This window comes from Aptenodytes forsteri, unplaced genomic scaffold (assembly GCF_000699145.1).
Source record: "Aptenodytes forsteri isolate BGI_AS27 unplaced genomic scaffold, ASM69914v1 Scaffold27, whole genome shotgun sequence".
In the NCBI taxonomy this organism is placed as follows: domain Eukaryota; kingdom Metazoa; phylum Chordata; class Aves; order Sphenisciformes; family Spheniscidae; genus Aptenodytes; species Aptenodytes forsteri.
In genome coordinates this window covers 3,888,779-3,912,977 of record NW_008794407.1, presented here as the reverse complement: position 1 = coordinate 3,912,977, position 24,199 = coordinate 3,888,779, and positions in this window count along the sequence as shown.

The following is a 24,199-nucleotide window of genomic DNA, read 5'->3' as shown; positions in this document are numbered from 1 at the left end:
AAAGATAACGTCTGTTTTTCCTGTCAATTTTCATTTTGGAACAATTACCTTTTTAGTATCTCTGACAGTAACTAGATTAGTGGCCTTGAGATGACACAGCTACACATATGTTCTGAATCAGAAGAAAAAAGGACTTCTCCTTTTTATCTCTTCAGTGACATTCATTAGTTCATGCAGCTTTTCATGTCCCTTGTAAAAAGTTAATGGATTGCTGCAAAGGAAATTCTTTACTTTGTTAAAATCCACTTCTCAGCACTATTTGTGAAGGAAAGACCTAACACAGTACAGACTTTAACTGAAGGTCAGCATTAGATGATAACGCAGAGAACAGAAAGATGAAGAAGAAAAGATAAACTGTACAAAAGGGTGAGATTTGTTAGGAAGTTAAGCCACTGAATAGCAGCAAAACGTAAACAAGAAGGATTTTTAACTTTTAAGAAAATAAAATTAAGAATGTGGTCTCAGTGAGTTCTAAGGCAAGTGTTTATTTCATTAGTGTTGCATTAATAATTATGTGCTCTTCTTCTAGTCCTTGTAAATCTAGCTTATATGATTGTATCCACTGTAATTAGAAAAGTACTGCACAAAAGTAGAGGAGTGGTGTGGATTTCCACACCCACATGAAAGACATACCAGAGGTACGGGGAAAATTTTCCTTCTCATGCCTAAAATCAGTGTAAGAAAGAGAATTATCTGAAATAAGAGTATAAGAGAAAAAGAAGCCTGTATTTAGCATTCTCCCATGCTTTTAACTTCACTGGATGGAAACCTTTTATAACGGTGTCTGTTACTGCTGGTTATTCCTGTCCTGTTGTGTTGACCTGGATTTTCTTGGAGTTCTTTCTCCACCTCAATACGTTCTTTAATTTCCTTCATTGAGAAGCTACCGGACCTGACAAATGACTGATAGTGTTACGTCTTGTCTGTATGGGTACTGTATGTATGTGCATGGAAGAGAACATCTGCTTCTTAGATGGAATATAGCCTCATCCTAGAAGTGCAGCCTCTATATTCAATAATGATATTACTGCATTACAAATAAGAATAGTTGTCTGGAAAGTCAAAGCATGATATTACAGTTGTAACCAGTAACATTATAGGCATACAGCCAATTTCCTTCTTTTCACAACTTCACTTAAAATGCTTGGCTATATTTGTTCATATTTGTTCACATTGCTCATACACATTTGTATACACCAGGCATTGGAGGTTATTCCATCAATGGTCCTCCCTAACACATGGATGGATGGCTTTACATGGTGTTTCTTCCTTTAAGAATGGATGAAGGTCTTGATTTGCTACTTCTCTGTAGCCAACAAGACAGATGGGAGAAACATACTTGTTCTAGAGTATCAGCAGGTCCTTGTGATAAATGAGCAGACTAGCAGTAAGGTCCACATTTTAGTCCTTGGCCAGCAAGGAGTTGGAGCAGGAGGCTTACTACAGGTCAGCACTGCTGCCCTCTTCTTACCTCACTGCAGGTGTTCTGAATGTAGATGTCATTCGTGGATTTATAGCCTAGGTTCTTCTCTATTCTGATGCAAATTCTGTTTCTTTAGGTAAATGAGTAAAATATTTCTCCGGCTAGATTCTGTGGCTTTAAGTATAATTGTAATGTGTGTAACGGGAATATTTCTAGTGAGGTTATGTTGTCATACATGTGTAAGAGAAAGAGATTGAGAGCTGACACCTTAAATGTCTTATCACTCCAAGTGGTTGATTGCTGTCAAGTCTCGTCTCAGTCAAGAATTGTAGTAACGTACATACAATTAGAAAGTGTTGTTTGTATTAGCTTTCGCTTTAATACACAGATTAACATAAAATGATCAGCAAAAGATCCTTTTCTGATGAAAACATGTTAAACAGGTACCAAAGAGAGAACAAGAGTTTTAAACTTCATTGAAGCAAATAATTGTTTGCTAGCTATTAAAGTGCAGGAGATTACTTCTAATGTAACAAAAAGACTTCATGTAGCTATTGAAGGGAAACAACTTCAAACTAACTAGGTGGGTGATCAGACTGCCCCTTAGGTACAGAAAGAGTAAAATGAGTTAGATTTTGGAAGAATAAACTGATGATGTGGAAGGACAAATTAACTATTAAATCTGTCATATTCCACAGACAAGAAAAGACTTTAAATTTATGACCCTATTGTAAGTAGATTAGGTATAGCTTTTCAGTCATTTGTACCTATGTCTTTCCAAACATTTAGAATTGTATTGCCTATTTTGTATGCTATAAACAAAATTTTGTATTTGTATATTTATCTTAACTTGTGTTAAGTGAAGAGAACTGGAAAACACCAATGTCCTCCTCACCCACGAGTGCTGACCTTATACTGGAACACCCATGAAATACCCCAAGTGCTTTTCTGCACATTTCTAAACCTCCAAAAGGTCACAGAAGAGCTCTCCATTTTAGCTGCATCAGCTGGGGGCAGAGGCAGCACCAAGAGGATCGGGTGAGGTAGAAAAGTCTTTCAGTAACTGCTGGTGACATGCAACACTCTCTGGTGTACATTGGAGTACGTGTCACATGTGTGACACACAACCACGTGTGTCACTTGTCCAATGTCACAAATTGTAGAGAAGGAACAAAAGCAACCACAAAGAACCAGTGTCTGTATTTTTAAAAGGCTTTTAAAATTAGATTGTATTAAATATATAATGAAAACACAGGATGATGAAGTGGCTGGTATTAAAGAAATGAAAAAGGGGAACAGAAGAAAAAACTACAGAGAGAAACAAAGTCATAATAAAATAATGTACATGGAGATGACTATATAATTACAAGGATTTTAAAATAAGCAGTGTCCAAAACAACTAATCAGCCAGACATACCATCAAAACTGTGGCTACTACCCTGTTATCTAGTAGTTGCACATTTTGAGATGAAAATGAGAAAATATATGCTCTGTCACTAGCGTAAGTCTGACAGTGTGAAATATCAAAACTGGAGACTCGATAGAAAACTTCAAGAGAAAACAATGGGCTGTACAATGTGCTGTTTAGCAATCAGAATGAACCACTTGGCTAAAATGGAAAAAGATTAAACAATTCCCATTTTCGAGCAAAGATAATGGATTTTCTTGTTTCCCTTAGGGATAGGAAGTCAATTTTCCCTATTGGAGATTGAAGTGTAAACCTTATGGACCCCTAGATGTTAAAGGGAAAAGTAATTCTCCTTCTTTTTAATATGTTTTTTTCCCACCTCTTTTGTACAGTTCATGTTATTTAAATCTACCACATAGAGAATATATAGCTATGTTTTATTAAGAAAATAAATCATGGCAGAAAAGTACTGGTTGCACAGAATAATCAGCTGATTTTATGGAAGTTTTATATAGTTACCTTGCACAAGTGAAGGCAGGTTTGTTGAAGTTTGTCTCCATTTTCACCTCTTTAGCACACAAAACAACACTGAATGCTAATATTTAAGAAACTGTAGGCTAACACTGCAGGGTGCAAAACAAAGATCATTTATCGACTCAGGTTTTCTTCTACCACTTGGACTTTCACATAATTAAGTTTTAGAAAACTGCATGATTTCAGTCTCAAGGTACATTTGCCTTGTAATCATACACCTTTGGAAAAAAATGTTTTCATTTTCTCTATTTTTTGTACTGCTGTATTTTAAATCATAGTTTTTCTTTCTCAATAGTACTAATGAAACTTGTATACTAATCACAGACTATAAAGTGCTGAGTCCTAAGTCCTTTGAACTAGAATGCAATAATATTCTATGATTTGCTAGAGCGTATTTATAATCAGGGATTAAATCATAAATCAGACCTTGGTGAACTTCTAAGGATTTGGTATTCCACAGATAAGCAGCTAGTATATTATTCAATTAGTCCAATCACAGAGTTCTGCAAAACTAGGCTGACCCCTTCACAATGAGTTCATTGCTAAAGGTGGAATATCCAAGAGCAGTGCATGTTTTATCTAACCAGCTTCTGCACACTTAGAATAAATTGCTTTCAGATTGTAAATTTGTGTATCTGGTAACTGAACCTGCCTGTACTGAAGTGGCCCTGGCCTGAGGAAAATATTTTAAAGGACAAATCTGAACTTGGCCTTCCCACTGAATGCTTTTGAGTCTTCGGCATGCTCCAGTGTCTTTCAGGTTGAGGTGCCCTGGAGCATCATGACACCTTTTCCAAAGTAGACCTCCGCCTTTTCCCTCTTGCAGCAATGCCTGCCTCCCACTCAGCCCAACCCTGTTGATGTCGCACACAGTACTGTATACAGGACACTGTGACTCATGCTGTTATCTCCCAGAATGCTGCAGCAAAAGGCAGGGAAAAGGAGGCACTTTTGTCTAGGGAGGAACTTCAAAAAAGCTTTCAATAGTGGGTATGAGACCTCTTTGCTCTAGGGCTTATCAGTCCCCATAGGTTGCAGCTGGTATCACTGGGATCCAAAGACTTGACCTGCCTAAATGGAAAATAGAACAGGTTACCTCTCCATCACATTGTAAAACTTAAGGTTCAGGTTTATGTCATAGGCTCCATCCATCATCTCTTTGGCATCTGATGCTGTTTATTGGGATGAACAAAAATGAGTTCCTGCAGTCTATTTGGCATCTGATGCTGTTTATTGGGATGATAGTAACAAAAATGAGTTCCTGCAGTCTGGGGAATGTTTTTTTAGGCAGAGAATACTACTTCTGTCTGGGTTTTCTGCTTGTTTGTATATGTGCTGATTGTGCTTGCATATTTTCCTGTCCAATAATGACATATTTAGTTGAGATGGCCTCTCTGCTTGGTAGAAGAGTTGGGGTGTGTGTGTGAGGAAGTCATGCAGAGCAAGAGCTGAAGTGCTGAAGCATAAAATTACATCAGGCATATGCATATGTGCAAACTGGTCATCTAGGTGTAACTGGGTGCTGCTGTTCCAGGCAGTGAAGTAGTTGGCTGCTGGGAAGACTTGGGTCTACTAACAAATCTGGTACTGGCTGGCAATGTTATTAAAAATTTACAAGCCAGATTAGAAATGGAAAACGTAAATGATGTCTGCCAGCTCATTCATGTGTCTATGGTGGCAAGACAGTAGATGGTTCATGTTGCAAGTTTCCCTAATAATAGAAGCTGAAGATAGGATGCCCACTAACAAGGAAACAGCTCTGTCCTGGCAAGAACCAGTTGACAGCAGGAGATGCAGAGTCTTACCTATGCTTAAGAGTAGGATGACACAAAGACTATGGCATAAAGAGATACTGTGAAGATGGTAAACTGGAGGGTATCTTAACAGATGGGTATCCACAAGATTTTTTTCTCTACCTTTCAAGTGCAGGGTTCTTAGATTGCTGCTCAGGTGCTTGAAAATAAAGAGATTGTACCTGGGCAGAAGACTTGGCAAGTGCACCCCAGAGAAGGCTGTCAAAAGGTAATATAGATGCAGACTGAAGATTCATTCTTTTGTTTCATTTCCCCTGGCATCTGCTTGTATTTTCAGCTGAGAGTCATGATCATGATGTCCAGAACAGGCAAACAAAGACAGAGCTGCAGCAGTAATGCTTCACCGCTGCCCATGTGAAAAGTTGTGCTCCTCTAGATCTACACATCCTGACCCTGACTTGCTGACTCAGGTTCCTGGCTTGACCTCGAAGCTACCTCATTGTGGTGGATGTGCCTGGTGATCTAGACTCTTGGATGAACCTGACTACTATGAGCAGACTGGTTCTATTCACCCTTCTCAGGTACAGTGAGACTGTCGCTGTCTCACCATCCTTGTGTTGAAGCTCAGCTCCCAGTTCCCTTTTCCTCACTGAGCTGACTTCCCTTGCTGCTTCCCACAGGGGAAAGAAAAGCCTCCAAGAAGAGGGGACTCCAGAGCTATTGGACAGAAGCAGGAGTTAAAAAAACCCACCCTTTTTCTTCATCAAGTGATTCCTGTGAAACACTTGGTCACGTGGTCACATTCATCTCAAAAAAAAAGAACTGAAAAAGAACTGTCACAACTTATTCTTCTTTTAAGAAGGAGGTGATTTGGGGTAGAGTCAAACTGTTTGGCAAATATGGTCAAGGTTATCGCTGTCCCAAATCACCTTTTTCTTAAGATAATATACACTATGTATACATATGCATGCATGTACACACACATATAATTGGTTTTGAATGGTTAGGTCAATATAACACCTCATGAAAAGCCTTTATCATTATTCTTCTGACTGCTTTTTTCCTCTGTCTATGTGTTCTACTGGCTGAAATATTAGATCAGTGTGAATCTGTGCAACCACCATTTGGCTGCAGATCACTCTGTGAGGAATTGGCCCTATACCAACCATATTCCTATATAAATTGTGCCTACATTCCCTACAATAATGGCTCTACAGTGGACAGTCCTTGTGTGAAATGTGAGCAGAAGTGAAGAGCTTTACAGCAGGCAAACATTACTGCAAAAACATTCATTTAGTCTTGAGACCTCAGGAAGTCTCTGCCTACTGCTGTAACTAGTTTCTTTCACAATCCACTTGCCTATGCTTGGATCAATACTGCTCTCTGAGGACAATGTAGTGAATTGTCTAACTCAGTTAAAGCCAGTCTTACTTTGTCAGCAGATTTCGCATTGGCTTGGGGAATGCATGTAGCGATAGTCCATGTTTGTGCTATTTCAATTATATTGGATACACTCCAGTGATATTTCCAAAATAAAAGTCTTAAGAAAGGTTATTTTGTCAAAAGCGTCACTGAAGGTGGACACATACTGTCAGACAAATATCATGCAGCTTTTTTCATAATCGTCAATGTAGCATTCACACATTGGAAACATCAGCAATACTGTCACCAGTAAATTATTGCATATCTCTCTAAAAGTGTCAACAAATAATATTCCATTGAATAATAAAAATGGGAAAATCATAGAAATTATTTCAGGTTCTCTCAAAAATAAATTCATTTTTAACATAAATAAAAGAGAACTTAATTCAACATCAAAGTCACATCACTTTTATGTGAATAATAACCATTAAAAAGATTATTTTAATTATTCAAATCTGAAGTATCTGTGTAAATGAATAATTAATAACAACACATATTTGCTCAAAAAATAAACACTTGGAGTCTAGTTAAAGAGAATACCAACTTAGCTTCTTCACCAGTAATGTCATGGTCTGAATAGAAAACAAGAAAATAAACAGAAACTTAATGTTATGTCTAGTAGCAGTTTCAGCATTCTTCATTTTCTTCAATTTAGAAGCTTATTGAGCAAATAGATTGGGAAGGAATATCTTTTCAGACTAAAATAACACATCCTAAGTTTCATTGATTCAGCAGTAGGAATTTCTGCTACTAAACAGCTGTTCTCTGTAGACCAGTCTTCCTACCTTTTGGAGATGTCATCATGTCTATAAGTTCACAGCATTTTTTTTACAGATAGGCTAGATGTGTGCAGCCAGGAGGTGTGTGGAAAAGTCTCACAACCTGTGGCACTTCAACCAAAATATAATTGTGTTTTGACTGTATTAAAGGATTTTATTTATTTATTTATTTTTATTTAATATATAAATTCAGGCACTTGAATCAGAAAAACCCTGTTGCATCTGGGGTTCCTAATCTTTCTAGTCCTTGTGAAATCTAATCAATGAATAGTCTTTCTAATTAATGTATGCTTAAAACAACTTTTAAGGATTCTTCCTCCCAGTGTTGCATGTGCTGAGCTGTGAATGCTATTTGACCTTATCTGTTTTAAATCTTATGGTAGCAACAAAAGGCATGATAACATTATGGAATGTTAAAGCTGGTTCTTTTCTTCTCTCTGCCTCTATGGTACAGTTACTGTTACTTTTTTCAAATGGTTAAACCAATATCAAATATTTTAATGTAAACATTTGAGTATAGTATATAGAACAGCTATAAATCGGACAGTGTTTTCCTGTGGTCTGTCTGCTATTGCTTTAAATTTTATAGCAAGTTGTCTGTGCAGCACCAAATTATGCACACAAATAAACACATAAAAATAATTAAACCTTTGAGTGAAACAAGTCAGTTCTATCATCAACAGAGAGAGAAATAAGAGAATTTCAGGTGTGATGCCCTATCTTAATCCTGAGCTGCAGCTAAACTGTTACAATGATAGGATCATAAAAGAGACAGACATTCTGATAGACTCCACTTAATCAGGACACATATTAATATGAAAGCCATTTAACTGAGAGATCTTTCAGGCAACAGATTTAAACCTAATAACACCAAAAATCAATAATAGCAGTTTAATGTGGGACATGTTACTGCTTGGTGGATTGTCTAGGGGCATAATAGTGAACATTACGTCTTTTGGCAGTCTCGTGTTTGTTCTCACCTGCTTGCTAATTTATTGACTCTGAAACCTTCCTTTGAAAGCACATACTATGTGTAGGGTTTATATTCCAGCTACTGAATCTGCAACTGGAAAACCAGCTGTTATTAATATGTGTGGCCAGACCTAAACTCAACTATATCAAAGTGTTAAAAAAGGTAAACCAAATCATAGGTTAAAGCAACACTTGCTCTGCGTTTCCTACAGATGATTAATATACAATTTTTAAAATGGCTTAAAATATTGTTTCTGAAATTGTTGAGTACATTTTCCATTTGTCAACACTGATAGAATTTGCCAGGACATTGGAAAATGCACACATCACTGACATGCATTATTAATAACAGAAATATTTTTGGCACTGAGCAGGCTTTAGTTCCATGCCAGCTGCTGAATGTGTTTCATCCCACTTTCATCTCACAGTTGCCTTTCTTGCTGTTAAGAGGCAAAGAACAGGCTCTGTCTCTGTTCCAAAGTGCATACCCTTGCCTACTCTGCTAGTATGTTTATGTCCTGAGGCTGTCCAGATGATCAGACTTGCAGCTATCCAAGCTTTGAGACTGTGAGCACAGCCCCAGGTACAGCCTATATATACCTTCCAGGTCATGCAGAACATTATATGCAGAAGCACGTCCAATGGGTTTACTTGCTCTAAAAATGCCCTCCTATATTGTGACCAGCAGCACACATACTATTCATATGCAGCTCCACAGATGAATCACAGATACCGGGTAGGAGACTCCAGACACCATTGTATCAGTGTATAAACTCCTCACCGTTGAAGTCTCCACAGCTTCTCAGCAAGTCACATTACCCCTTAAGTATTTTCTTACTACTGGTAAAAGGGAATTTGAGTTGAAGAGTGCAGAAGGGAGTTACGCAGCTCTAATTCAGAAATTTCTAGAGAATAGAAATATTTCAGAGTGGATGCTCTTTTGTGCTATGCTTTATGCAATAACTGACATGAATGCGGAATGTTTGTAAGGTGCTCATTAAAACTGGTTAATTCCGATTCACTCTCAACTTGCTCAGCAGTACAGGCTATTAAAAAGGGCAAAGCGGTAGTGAATAAAGCTCTTTGTTGTACAGTTTTGCTGGTTGACTGAATCCTTGGATGTTAGATTATTTAAAACTGATACCATCACTTTTCAAAGTATGATTATTTTTCTTTGATGAATATTAAACGTATTTAATAATTTATTTTTATTATCCTTGCCTTTTATCAGTTGAGAAGTATCAAGTCACTGTAGTGTCTGTCATTCTCAAACTGGTTATAGGTAGCTGCAAAAAAAGGAAAAGAAAAGAATTTAAAGGCTAAACAATTAATATATGTATGCAATACAAAATGGTCTATCCCATTTCAGTAAATTCTCCTCCTTATTCACCTCTTTGTAGGGCTCAGTTTTTCTGATCCTACTGTATTTAGAGTTTTATAATAAAAAGAAGACATAAAAGAAAGACAAGATAAGAAAATTAGTGAACTTAAAAAATGCCAGAGGCTGAAAGATAACCCAGTTTTCATACAGCTAGGTAATTAACATGTCAACTATAGTCTTTGTGATGTGGAACTTGAAGTATTCTTAAAAGGTTAGAAGTATATATTTGCCTTCAGTACATACTATGATGATCTGACGCTGCCATTAATACAGATGCTTTTACAGAAAACTACACTGGAAACAGACATTTTTGGAAGTCAGGTGTCTACTTCTGTGGCAGTTTGCATAGTGAATATGTTTTAATAAAAATTTTGCAAGTTGAACAATTTATCTCATAGATATATTTAAAAGCTAGGACATGGGTTTTAAACAGAGAAGGCAAGTCATCGTGTCACACTTTATCCATCTGTAAATTATGGATAAAGACATTTATCTTTTTAGTAAAATACTTACAGATCTACTGAAGAAAAGGTCCATATATATCTAAGTATATGCATATAACTTTCTTATAAAGGGGCGCAAGAGGGTTATTTGCTGAGATGCCATAAAAATAATTGTTCTCACAGTGAAAAAATATTTCAAGAGTATTCAATAAAAATGACCACTTTTGAAGTTGTTATTATTTTTATTTCCATTTTAAACTGGAGTATTTCTAGCTGACAGTTCTTTTTTATGTTCTCTCAGTTGCAGACAGTATCATGTTTTCTGAAATTCTGAACATCTTTAATGTGACTGGGTTCAAAGTGATTAATTTTATGTTAATTAGGGTTAGTAAAATATTCAGAAAATATTAAGTAATTTTTGAAAGTTAATGTACTTTCCAAAATGTGATGATGACAGTTCTCTGAAAATGCAATGCCTGCCATGCGTCAAGAAATATTAGGCTTCTTTAGTTTGCAAGTGTCAGGAGTGCGCTGAGACTCAGATGATGTAATATGTGCTTAATATCTGGTATGTATATAGTTCCACTGAAATAAGTATCTTCTCTTGACACGTGAAAAACAGAGAGCTGTGTGACTACAGGGTATATGTAGAGAAAGGATATGGCACCATACTGTCACATCAAATACACTAGGACTGTTTCATCATGGAATACACATTCTGTAGTCATATACACTTGTGAAAAGGGAGAATAAAACACCATTATTTTCTTTTGGCAGGCTTTTGCAACCAGCACAAGTGTAAGGCACACACAGAAGTAAACCTATGGAGACTAGAACACCCGAATTTAAAACTTTTTCTGGTCTGTAAAGAAATACCAGAAAAAAAAAATTCCTGGAGTGCAACAGAACCGTTTTATACATCCTATAAAACCCATGAACAGTCCTGCCTTATTTTTGAATGAAATCAAGGGGCAAGACACTTTATTTGAAAGCTCTGTAAACATAATCCTCTCTGTCTTGACTAACTAACTGAGGAGAAAATTTGGAACAGAGTTCAAACACTTTCAGGTTGTGCTTGGTGTGTAGTACCTAGCTTTAGATGTAAGGAGGTGAAAGCCTTCATGCTGTGTAGACTGATAATACCAAGTAGTTTAATCAGCCATTGGATCAGGCAGCAAATGATATGCCTTTATGATTTTTAATAATCATCAGTGGAGAAAATGAAACATCCTTTTTAATCTTCCAACAAGGTCACATACAGTGTTGATCATACTTTACCACAAATTATTCATGTACTAAGAACTTATTGAAATCACCAAGAACTTTTTATTGACATGAAGGGTGGCACTTACGGGAAACATGCTCGAGTAGACATGAATAGCATCTTCACCATTCTGATCCACTGTAACATCTTCCATATTTTAGCATGGTGATTCCTTCAGTGGCATGCTTAAATGTGACTCTTATAAATTGTCTCCTTTCCTGCTTCCTAGTGGGGCAAGGATGTGAAATAGGTCACAAAAACATGAACTTCCAAGCTGTCAGCAACAAAATAAAGATGGTTTTTACTGAGATGTGTGAATGACCTCTTTCTTTATGTCTCTGTTTCTGGAGAAGAGCATTCATTCCTGACAACAACTGAAGACACAAAGTGCTTACTTTATCAGAATATGGATAGAATTGCAAAAGCAGCAGCAGGAAATTTCTACACAGGCTGCATAAATTTGGCCTATCACCTGGATAAGAACTTGAAATCCTCACACTACCACTTTTCTGTTCTCTGTTTCTCTTCTGCGTGTTCTTAAATCACCTTAGGACATTATTAAATACTGTTAAAGTACTTTTAAAGAACTGTCAAAGATTCTTTCCTTGCTATTTTCTGCTTTACTCTCTGACATCTTTGTCTCCTCCCTCTAAAACTTGTGTCTATTTTTGCTTTTATTATCCCTTGGCACCTTTGTGACCTTGGCTGTCCTCCTTTCCTCTCCCAGGTTAACTCAGTGGAGAGTAAGTTTTGCCCCAAGCAAGAAGAATGTATTTATGTATACCTTACGAGTGGAATAACAGTTACTTGAATAACCTTTCCCAAGATATTCTTTCCTGTCGTAAGACTAGAGCAAGACAGGAGATGGCAGGGAGAATCCTGTGGGTGGATTCCTTATCTGAGGAGCCTGGGAGCTAGGGATGGCAAGCAATTGGGGGTTTAGCTCCTGAAGGAGTTAATCTACTGAAGGGATCAGCAGGGTGTTGGACAGATGGACAGATCTGAGAGATATGCTCCAAATACAAGAGAGCTAGAGTGCCTTTACAAGGTTGCCCTTCATCACTAAAGTTTTCCTGAGCGCTTGGGAGCAGTGATGGTCCCCTTGCTTCTTTCATAGGTGATTGCAACCCTGTCTTCGATCTTCCATCTCCATGCAGGCAGGTGTGCTTACTGGAAAAATCCATAATTTGAAATTCATCTAGCGAATTCGTGTAGCAATATCTCCTGTGAGTCATTTCTAAGGAGTGAAATTTGCCTTTTAACCTTCAAATCTTTCACAGACTGGATGACATAAACTCATCCATAATAGAACGAGTTAGTTTCTACAGCTTGAAACTGGTCCTTTTTGTTTCTACCTAAAATATCTATCTGCACCATTCTAGATATAGAGTTATATATACAATATGAGTAGATATCATGTACACAAACTAAAATAAAATAATAAAAATGCAAGATTTTAAGCACCTGAATGAGCACCCAAATCCTGAAATTCAGGAATTAAAATTGTTCCTACAGCTACAATTTAACCTCATCCACCCCCGTGCCCCCTGTGAGATGATGAGGCAAAGTGTTTTACTCACTGTACAGAATCAAATTCTCTGGATACAAATGTGGATCTGTGTAATGAAAGGACAATTTCAGAAGATGAGTTCGTGTAATAAGTGAGAAGCAGCTTATTGCAAGATAAGTTTGTTAAGGTATCTTGCCCTAAGAAAGTAGATAGTTTTCCCAACATTGTCATAGGATTCCTTTGTATTGTTGAGCAATCTACTTAAAATAGTTTTTTGTCACAGGAAAAGATTCTTCATTTCTAAATGTCTGACTTGAATTTCATAAAAATGCCTAGAACTCCTAGCTGAAGTCAGTGGGGGTATGCTTTGAATGTGTAAAGTGCTATAAAAAGGAAAAGTACTTTGGGAGATCATGTGCAAAGTGTCTCAGGTCTCCAGGAACAAGTAGATGTTTTTATCTTAAATTATCTTAAATTATCTGTCCCCATCTGTAACAATGAGATAATAAATACTATCCCTTCATCTCACAGGGGTGTTGTGAAAATTCTTAATAAAAATGAAGCACTTAAATACCGTGTAATGATGAGTGCTATACAAAATGCCGGAAATAAATAAATAACTCTGAGTTCATAGAGGGACTGAAAGGTATGCAGTAAATACAGTATAGAACAACACACTGCATAAGGTTGAAACAAAATATTGAACAGCTGTTCGCTAACTAAACATCATCCTGCCAGTGCACAGAATTAAACACAGGGGAACAGACTATTGCAATCATATAATTAAGACTGAATCAAGATGCATATGTACTAAGCATCTGAATTAAGATTACATAGGAGATGAAATCTTGCATTTCTTAACTTCTGAGTGCTTAATGTTACAGTATTAACAATTTGCATGCAATTTCCTAGGCTTTTTCTAAAAACTCACACTGAGAAAACAATTTTCATTTTGTAATATTGCATTGATACTTAACAGGTTATTAGCAATGCTATAACCTTTTGCTCCATGCAGAATGTTGCCGCTTGACCTAATAAGGTACCTGATAACAGAAGTAAGTGGTTAGCTTTTATGGAGACCAGAACAAGAGCAGGACCAAAAGCAATGCTTTGCTGGTAGGTTTCACATAGTTTGGTCAGAAGAAGAGCAGGATTTGGAGCAGGATGTTTTCTGGCCAGAATTATGCTCTGCTGGACATAAATGCTTCTTCCCTATCTCTTCAAGTACAATCCCATTTTGTCCTAAGGGCTGGGCAAGGGTGGCAGGTGGCCACCGGTGGCGGGAACATGCCCTTCCCTGGTGGGGTGCAGTCTCACCATGCTCCAACCAGCCAAGCAGGGCTGGGGCCAAAACCAGGGCCCAGGGTCTGGGTCCCAGGGACAGCCATGAGCCAGATCAGGAAAACCCTAACAAAGCCCTACCCAACCAATGCTTATCTCACTCCTGTAGTTGTTGAAGAATAGCTAGTACTGGATATTTAGAAAGAGTACAACAAAAAGGCCTATTAAAGTGTTCCATCTTATTTTCTGTATTTCTGGCAGTCAGCTCTTCAGGGATTTCCTGAGCTAGAGAAAGCATGTTTTACAGATATTGCTAGATAAAGTCCCCATGAAACACTCCTACCTGTCCTTGCCCTTCAAACCCATACCCACATCCAAACCCACTTTTTATTTCTCTGTTTCTTTCCTCTCTAATATTGTCTTTGTTCTGCTTTATCCTCCAAAGTTGTCCTTAGCCATACAGGAAAGATGGATGCTTACTCTCAGATCAGCAACCTGGAGCCACTGTAAACTATAGCACCATTTCAGAATGACATTAAAAAAAAATAAATCTCAGGCTCTGAGTTGAAGTAGGCCCAAGACTGAGAAGAAAATTTAAGTTTCTAGCATTGAGTCCTTTTTTTATGTTTACTGATGCTGTGATTTTTAACTTGAACAGATATCAATAAACAATTCCCAAAAAAGTTTTCAAAAAATTACTAACTCAGGCAAAACAATGTCATTTCTTCTGATTTCCCTTAGTACTGTTCTCTGAAATGACTGAACTATTTTCACTAAAATTTTGAAAAAAAGTCAACCTGTTAGACATGTAGCTCCAAACAATTAAAATTTTCTAGGCTTTTTATATACTGTTTTTCAGCCTTTCTGACGTGGTCACAAGGAGTAACAAATTTTCAGGTGAAGGATCCACTCTGAGGAAGCAGAGTCCTTAGGAGAAGTCACTGCTGAATGTTCCAGCATGCTTTGGACATTTTCATCACATGAACCCTAATGCATATGCATGTCTTCCGTATGGTAAGATGTCTCTCACCTGGCCCAAAATGCGAGTGAAATGCATGAAGACCTTCTGACTTTCTAGGTCCACTTACAATACAAGATAGATTAAATGTAAGATGGGATGTTCTGGGATGTTCGGCACAACTTAAAAAGATACGTCACTCAGGTTTAATTAAAAAAATAAACTTTTAATTAATGACAAGCAACTGATGAGTATTTATCCTATATTATAGTGAACACATATTCTTCTACAGAAGACACTTGAATTTCTAAGAAAGCAATGAGAAGAAGACAGAATGATCCTGCAAGATTTACTTCTGTTCAGCTGAAAAGCTATCTGACATAAATCAGATGTCATCCTTTTGCCTCTTAGGAATGCCACAGTTAACAGATGTACGAACGTTCAGAGAAAGGCCATCTTACAAAGGTGAAAGGAAATGCTGCAACCTGAATAATGTCTTCTCTGGAGATTTCTGTAGTAATTTAGTAGCCTAAATAATCAAGGGTGATATAGAGCAGGAATGACTAAATCAAAGTTCTCCTGACTTCAAGAAGAATTTATGGTTTAAAGTTTGAGTTGTATAATTGGCTACGGTCTGAATCTTACAAGTCAAATTATTATCTTCTTATTGAAAACTCTAAGGAAAATCCATTATTGAAATAAACTAATGATTTCTATAACCTAATTAAACATAATAAATATTAAACAAATGGAACTGACAGGCAATTTACCTCCAAGTTTATAAAAAGAACTGAACAAATAGCAAAAATAATGTAACAATACAAAGCACTGCTGTTGAACTAATCTCACATCAAAAACCTGTCAGGAACATAACTGGCCCAGATTTGCATAAACTATTTTAACACACAGATAATTTTGCACATATTATTTTAACTAGGACTCTCAATATTTTGCTGTTTTTTAAAACTTCTGTATTTTTAACAGCACTTTATTTTTCCCCCCCATTTCTTTAACCTTATGCTTTCCCTGTTTCCCCAGGAGTCGTCTTTGGTGCTTCATTTCAAAAGAAAAGAAAATAAAAAACAATGTTATTTTCATGTTCCCAGCTGCTTGAACAAATATTTGCATGATACAATGGTTACAATGGTTTATCGTATAACAAAAGGTGATATGATAAAGCTCATCTCTCCGGGTGTGAGAGCACCTGTGTGTCTCTAGGGCTGAAAGCAGAGGGGGGTTGGCTGTGGGACCAGGGGAGTCCCCGCCAGGTCTAGGTGGGTGTGTATGTGTGTGTGTGTGCACAACAGTCTGTACCAGTAACTGGAGTAGAGCTTCGTATGCCCAGTTGCCAGCACAGCTGGGGAGACTGGGATCCAGAAGCCAGTAACTGGACAGACTGAGTAAGCCCAGCTGCTGGTGGGATCCACCTTGTACATATGCATATATATGTTCTCACCAGTGGACTTCCACCATGACCAGCCAGATAGGAGAGCAAGATGAGACCGTGGGTGCTGTCCATGTTTGTGTGAGTGCTCTGAGTGTCTGTCTGTGATCTATGTGCCTGGCCATGGATATATGTATATATGTGGTGTAATATGTGTGCTCTATGTGTGTGTGCCTCCTGGGAATACATCTTCAGCCTCACTACTAGTTGGACCTGGGGATATGGAGCTGCAGCAGCCTTGCTTCTCTCATGATGTTGGATCTGGCATGATAAATTGTCCTCTAAGAATATGGGCTATGCACTTGTTTTACCTTTGTCACAAACGCGATGTAGCACATGTGTAGTATACGCATGTGCTTTGTGTGTGCATGCCTGCTGGGAATACATCTTCAGCGTCACTACTGGTTGGATCTGGGGACATGGAGCTGGAGAGCAGACTCACCTCTCATGCTGTTGGATGAGGCGTGATATATCTTCCTCTAACTGATTCTTCTCTCTCCCTCTTTGGTCAAATACAGTTTAAAAGCAAGCCACTTGTGGTGATGTCTGACATTTTCACTAGCAGGTATCTTCCATTTTTCCTTCTCTACTCACAGTCGTATTGTATCAGAAATACAAAGCAAATATAAGAACTAGGTGTTAAAAATGCACAACTGTTTTGTCTTGCTTTACATACATCTCTCCTGTCTGAATATATTTTTTTCTAGATCCCTGATTGAGGCAATGGTTCCATCTGTGTTTGTTTAAACAAAGTGTGTTACACTGGACTTTAATTTGTATTTTTGCTCCAGGGGTTTTGTTAGCTTATCTGCCAAGGTGGAGTTAGCTCTTTGTCTCAAGTGAAATTATCACTCTTCTTCTGTTATAGTGTTCTTCACAGGAACAGTGGTGACTTTTGTTCATGAGTTTTGACTGGAGACTGCTTATCTACTCTTCTACAACTTACATGATGCCTGATCACTAATAATACTTAAACTGTTCCTAGTTTTGAGGTGAAAAGTTCACACTTTGAAAAGTAAATGTTTCAGAATCCATGCTATCATTAATCACTTCACTATCCACAGCTTCCACAAGATCATGACACACTTCAATATTCAGGTTTTCAAAACAATAACGTATGTGCTAAAAGGCACTCAAAAGTCTTGTGGGAGAGTTTTAGTTCTGGTATTGGCACACTTGAGGATGTGACTATCTCTCGCTTGTGCAGGGGCCCTTGTCAGTAGGGTTCTGCTGCTGCTGCTTTTGGTGCTCCTCACGTTACGAAGAGAGAAAGGGAGATAGGCTTGAGGATGGACATGGACAGATTGAGGGTAGGTTTTGGTGGATGACAGTGAAAGACAAAATACTTCATGTGGGAGGAAGAATAGGGAACAGAATGAAAGAGACAAAGTGATCACAAAAAGCAGAGTAGAAATAAGTTTTTTAAATTACTTCTTTAAGATACTGAGGAATACATACATGCAGCTAAAGTGATATATATGCTCTGCATTTTGACTTTCACAAATCCAACTACCAGCCAGAAAATATGCACACTTTATTCCAGCATGCATTTCTTTTATTGACCTTATCCTTCATGGTACTGATCAGCTAGTACTGCTAATAATAACTGTGGCAGTTAGAAAACAGTGTCTTGCAGAGCAAACCCTTCTGGGGAGAGCTTTTCTGTTAGAGTGAAGCAAATACTCTGTAACACGTGTGGAAACACATTCACATGCTTTATATTCCCATGTTACTGTAGAAGTATTGATTAAAATGCTACATTCAGCAACGTAAAGTGCATATTTTTGGGTGGGCTAAGTTGTGATCCTGATCTACTTGGTGTTTGGTTAACCTGGATGTGAATAAAGAACTGAAGTATTGCAATATTTGTGCAAGTAATCCATCAGTTTGTTTGCATGAACAGCTTTACATCTCTTTCCAATACTCTCTAAATCACACTAGCTAGTGCTGAAGAACAAGCAACAGATTGTTCCACATGCCCAAAAGTGAAATGATTAGGACTGAAAAAACAGACAATTAAATTTGCTCCTATATGACTAAATCAGTCTGTTTCTTTTGGGACAATAAAAATTTTGAAACAGCTCTCATGGGGAAAGGGAAATATACATTCTCAAAAGACTTCCAAGATCTGAGTTTTCAAAATAAATTTGCAGATGTTTATGTGTATTCTGAATGGTTTATAAGAACTATGGACTTTTAGAGAATTGTAATCTTTTGCTGATGGATGGGATATAAAAGGGTTCATTGGTCTCTCAAATTAAACATACATGTCCGAGTCTAAAAAATTCCATTTGCCTTCGATAACTTGAAAAGCTGAATGTTGTAAATAATGCAGTTCGTTATTTCCAGTGATAAGCAGTAATATCAGAAAACATGAAAAGAATGCTCCGGATATAACTATCTCAAAAAAAAAAAATTATAAGCTTTTCTGTGTTATCATTCCAATCACCTATAATTAGTAGCTTGGTAAACTACTCAGCTATAAACTATTCAACTGTTCTTTATATAATATTAAAGAGATGGTGGCAGTAGCTCTTAGCAATAATAGCAGGGCCCACCGAAAAATGAAACCAGACAACGGTAGTACTACCACTTGCTGGAAATGGATGTAAGTCTTTGGATCAGTTGATGGAAGGAAGTAGACAGACCAGTCCAGGACACTTCATAACTGTCTTTTTCCTTCTTAAGAAGACGTTATAGGTGAGACAGACTTGCCAGTCATTTTTATTTGGATCAGGAAAAGGAAGCAGTAAGATTACCCCAGCAAAGGCCGTAATTAACAAAAAGATCTGTGTGCAGAAGTGGCTGGCAGGCCCCTCTACTGATCAGCAGATATCTAGCTGAAGCAGAGGAAGGGTTGGGAAGACGAGTATGGCTTCCTTCAGTTGGCTGAATAAAGGGGGAAAAAAAAAGAGAGAGAAATTAATTTCCTTTGTTCTAGAGAACAAATAAATCAACCATTTAGTTAATAGACCTATAAAGCTGCCTTCATGGAGAATGACTTAGAATTGAAAGAAATAGTATGTAATAATGGAATGAATGGTACAGTTACTTGAGAAATTATATTGTCCTGAAAAGTGGATTTGTTCATAATGTATTTTAAGACTTTTTTTTTCTACTTTTTCACTGCATTTTTTTAAAATATTGCAACCCCAGAGACAAAAATCCCAGTTGAAAGATTGCATCAATGCACAGTATGAAAATGTCCTTTAGAGTTCAATCACATATTTAGTCATGTGACTTACTTTATTTTGCAAGAAGGTGTCTGAGAAACAAACTTTCACTATTACTTATCTTCTAGCAAATAAAAAAAATTACAAAACTATTTTTGAGAAGACCTATGTTGTCTCATACAATCATTTCCTTCCTGAATGCACTAGTGGTTCTGAACCATTCTCCAAACAGTCTCAGGCATGTTCTGACCTCAGCAGAGTTGGTTCAGCATTCAGGAATAGTGTTGATATTTTGTCTGAACTGAGGGATCCATCAAGGCTCCTGTAAAGAAAGAATATAACCTTGCCAGACGCTCAGTCTTTAATATCCAGACAGATTCATATGTTTTGTATTGCTGGTTGACAAACCTTTGGTGTTACAGTGAAAAAAGTAAGCAGAGAACATATCCTTTAGAAATATTTCACTCTGTCAGGACAGATACATTATAATTAAAGTTGAAAAGCTTTACAGGAGCCTGGCAAGCAAAATGGAAAACTAGTACATGAATACCACAGTAAATTTCATTGCAGAAATCAATATATTATAGTCTGTGTTTCTATGATTCTCCATACATATTTATGAATAAGAACATGAGATAAAGATGTTCCCCAAATATTAAAAAAACTTGCTCCAGATCAGATTGGATCAGATCAACAGTCTAATTCTGATTTCTGAAATGAGCTTTGTTTATTAGTGTATTATTAGTCATAATCTCTTATTCTGCTATTTCATATGAGATACTAAGTGAAATCTCAGAGTTACATTAGTAATAAACAGGGATAGTTACAGTGTAGTTATTGGATTGGTTTGAATTGCTCAGTGTCTAGAGAACAGAAAATGAGGCAATCATTTTTCAGTAGCGGTGATTTTCAAAAAAGGCACTAAGTCATCAGAAATAAATTTCATAAAATTTCTCTTCATGAAATCAAGAAAATTTAGAATAGAATGAAACATATTACATGAAGAAAATATATTCATAGTGCCGACAACACATCTGAAGCTGAGCTATATTGTAAAAATTTAAGTATGGACTAGATCTGCTGATTCTATCCCATAGGTTAAATCTAAATTAAATTCTAAAAATTCCTGTGAAGGGATAACTTCTACAACATTTATTGATACATGGTGGCACAAACACCGCATACCAAGCTTGTAAGGAATAAAATAAGTTAATATGCAAGGAATGGTATGGCAGAGCATCAGAATGCCTGAACAATTAGTGTCTAAATTCACAAAATAGCATGTATTATGACTGTCAAGAATTATGTTTTTAAGGTATGCTTTAATAATAGCGGTGTTATATGGTTTAAAAGGGAAACAAGTTAATTGCATTACTGAAGATGAGGAGTTTTTACTTTTGGTTATATGGGCCTGTGTTATATGGTCTGATTTGACTGTTCGTGAAAGGATGGCTACAAGATCCTAGAATGACTGTTTAGACCTGGTTCCAAAGCAGTTGTGCGCACAGTTGATAAATGCTTGAGGAGACAGAACAGGCACGAAGTGTCCCATTATTGTCAGAAACAAGCAGGTGCAGGCAGGTGGAACCAGGCTCAGCATGCAGCAAGACAAAAGTGTTGTGTTCTTTTACTCTTTTTGATACAAGAGGACAACAGAGAGGGATCATTCCTGCTATGCTTTCAAGGGCAAGCAGCCATGTTCTGTTTCTTGCTGAGTATAAGCCGGGATTTACAAAATGTAAGGACACACTAAATCAGATCATCTCCCCATTATCCTACTCCTTCCAGAGGCCGTTAGGGAGAGAAGCACCAGCCTTACTCACTCCCAGAAACTCTCTGTACAAAGTGTGCTGAACAAAGTGCTGCACTGAAAGAGGTAGTGAAGACTAATTCTTGATTCATACACCAACCAAAATCCTGCCTATGTAAAACGAATTGTGGAATACAGTATTTGTTCAACTCAGCTGTTATACCAGTGCTACTATTGTGATGAATATCCCAACAAAATCAGTTAAAAGCTGATAGCATTAACTTCAACAGTAGTAGTTAAACTGTGTTAAAAGCATGTTAACAAGTAGAAAGATACATTTATACATCGCTAGGTTCAACCGTTTCAGAAGTAAAGAACTATTTCAGGAAAAAAAATCACTTTTCTTTACAAGGTGAAGTTGAGTTACATCTGATCTTTACTCTGAGGCATTTCAGCCAGCATATTAGGACATCAACTACCAGTGGATGTTACTCAAAATTGTAAACATCCATTTTCAGGGTTCTGCATTGAGCATCTCAGGAAGAATTATATGAAGACAGAACCATATTCTCAGGAAATAATATCCTTTCAGGCAAATTACAAGCAAGCCCTTTGACAGGTTCATTATAAGCCTTTTTGTACTTTAGATTTATTAAACTCTTTTAACACATACTGTGAAAATTATATGAGAAAAAGGAAGAAAAAAATAAGTCTAGGAGAATTCTATTACTGATCTAACAAACAAGTGACTCAATTTTTAGAAATAGATCTTGATCTGGGTGTCTTGGCCACCAGTAAAGGAGCTTCCATTTATTTCTTCACAAGAATTAGCACTGATTTTTTTCTGGTAAAGAGATAAAAGACAAAAATGTGTCATGGTTGCTGTGTAATGAAAAGTGATTTGAAAAAAAAAAAGGAATTGAAGTGACAGGGCATTGAGACTTCTGGGCATGTTACCTGACAAATCTCCAACACTGCAAAGACCTAGGAAAAGCGGTGCTTTTGTCTTTTCCTGTGATCTATTACTGCTTCATGGCTTATGGTATTTGACCATGTCTAGGTTTCTTTTGGAAATGTCCTGGTACATTATGCAGAACGGTCCAAGTTTAACCCAGGGAAACACAAGTCAGCGTCTTCAGCTAATGTTAAACTACAATTTAGAGTCTGTATCATATAGGTCATCTGGACTATCATATATGGAGATATTGATACTCTGTTGCAATTTATAACGGAGGATGTCTGTAGTTCTACCATTTCCTTTCTTCCTCCTCTGCTCCCTTGCCCAAAAAATGAGCACCAGTGATTATCAATAAGGTTTTAGAAAACTCCCCTTCTCTCCCACTGCCACATATAACATTTATTTTATAAAGTTCATTTTGTCCTGAAGAACCAAATAACAGCTACTGTTACAGAAAAGAGCAAAGCATGTATGTCAATACCTCATGTAACACGGTGGTATCTTCATTTTCAGTAAGTCTATGTAATTCTATCAGATGTCTGAATGTTCAAAAATGCCAAGGCTTAACTGAAGAAAATCATATCACAGTTACTTCAGTTACTTTCTGTATTTATTACATTATTGGTTGGTTTGGGTTTTTTACATGCACACACACACATGCTTATACATGTATATATGCATATGAGGTGAGCAGGGGGAGTCTTACTGCCTAGTCCACAATTTGTTTTTTCTGCCTACCTATTTTTGCAGGCAGATTTTATGCACCTAATCTCAGTGAAGCTATTGGAAGGCAGCATTTGTAATATAGCCGGAGGAAGGAGTTTCAATTACATGTTCATAAATGAGTCTTATAGGAAACAAAAATACATGTATATATGCATATGAGGTGAGCAGGGGGAGTCTTACTGCCTAGTCCACAATTTGTTTTTTCTGCCTACCTATTTTTGCAGGCAGATTTTATGCACCTAATCTCAGTGAAGCTATTGGAAGGCAGCATTTGTAATATAGCCGGAGGAAGGAGTTTCAATTACATGTTCATAAATGAGGCTTATAGGAAACAAATATCATTATAATGCACAGGTTGATGTCTGGGATGATACATATTTGTGCACAGAGTGTTTGGTATTGATCAAGAGGACAAAAGCATCAATCTATTAATAAAAGCTTTTAATGACAATGATTCAGAACAAAGATACTGGCTGGCTGCCAGGTGCCCACCAAGCCGCTCTGTCACTCCCCTCCTCAGCTGGACAGGGGAGAGAAAATACAACAAAAGGCTCGTGGGTCGAGATAAGGACAGGGAGATCACTCACCAGTTACTGTCACGGGCAAAACAGACTTGACTTGGGGAAATTAGTTTAATTTATTACCAGTCAAATCAAAGTAGGATAATGAGAAAATAAAACCAAATCTTAAAACACCTTCCCCCCACCCCTCCCTTATTCCCAGGCTTAACTTCACTCCTGATTTTCTCTACCTTCTCCCTCCAGCAGCTCAGGGGGACGGGGAATGGGGGTTGCGGTCAGTTCATTACATGTTGTCTCTGCCGCTCCTTCCTCCTCAGGGGAGGACTCCTCACACTTCCCCTACTCCAGCGTGGGGTGCCTCCCACAGAAGACAGTCCTCCATTAACTCCTCCAATGTGAGTCCTTCCCACGGGCTGCAGTTCTTTGCGAACTGCTCCAGCATGGGTCCCTTCCACAGGGTGCAGTCCTTCAGGAACAGACTGCTCCAGCGTGGGTCCC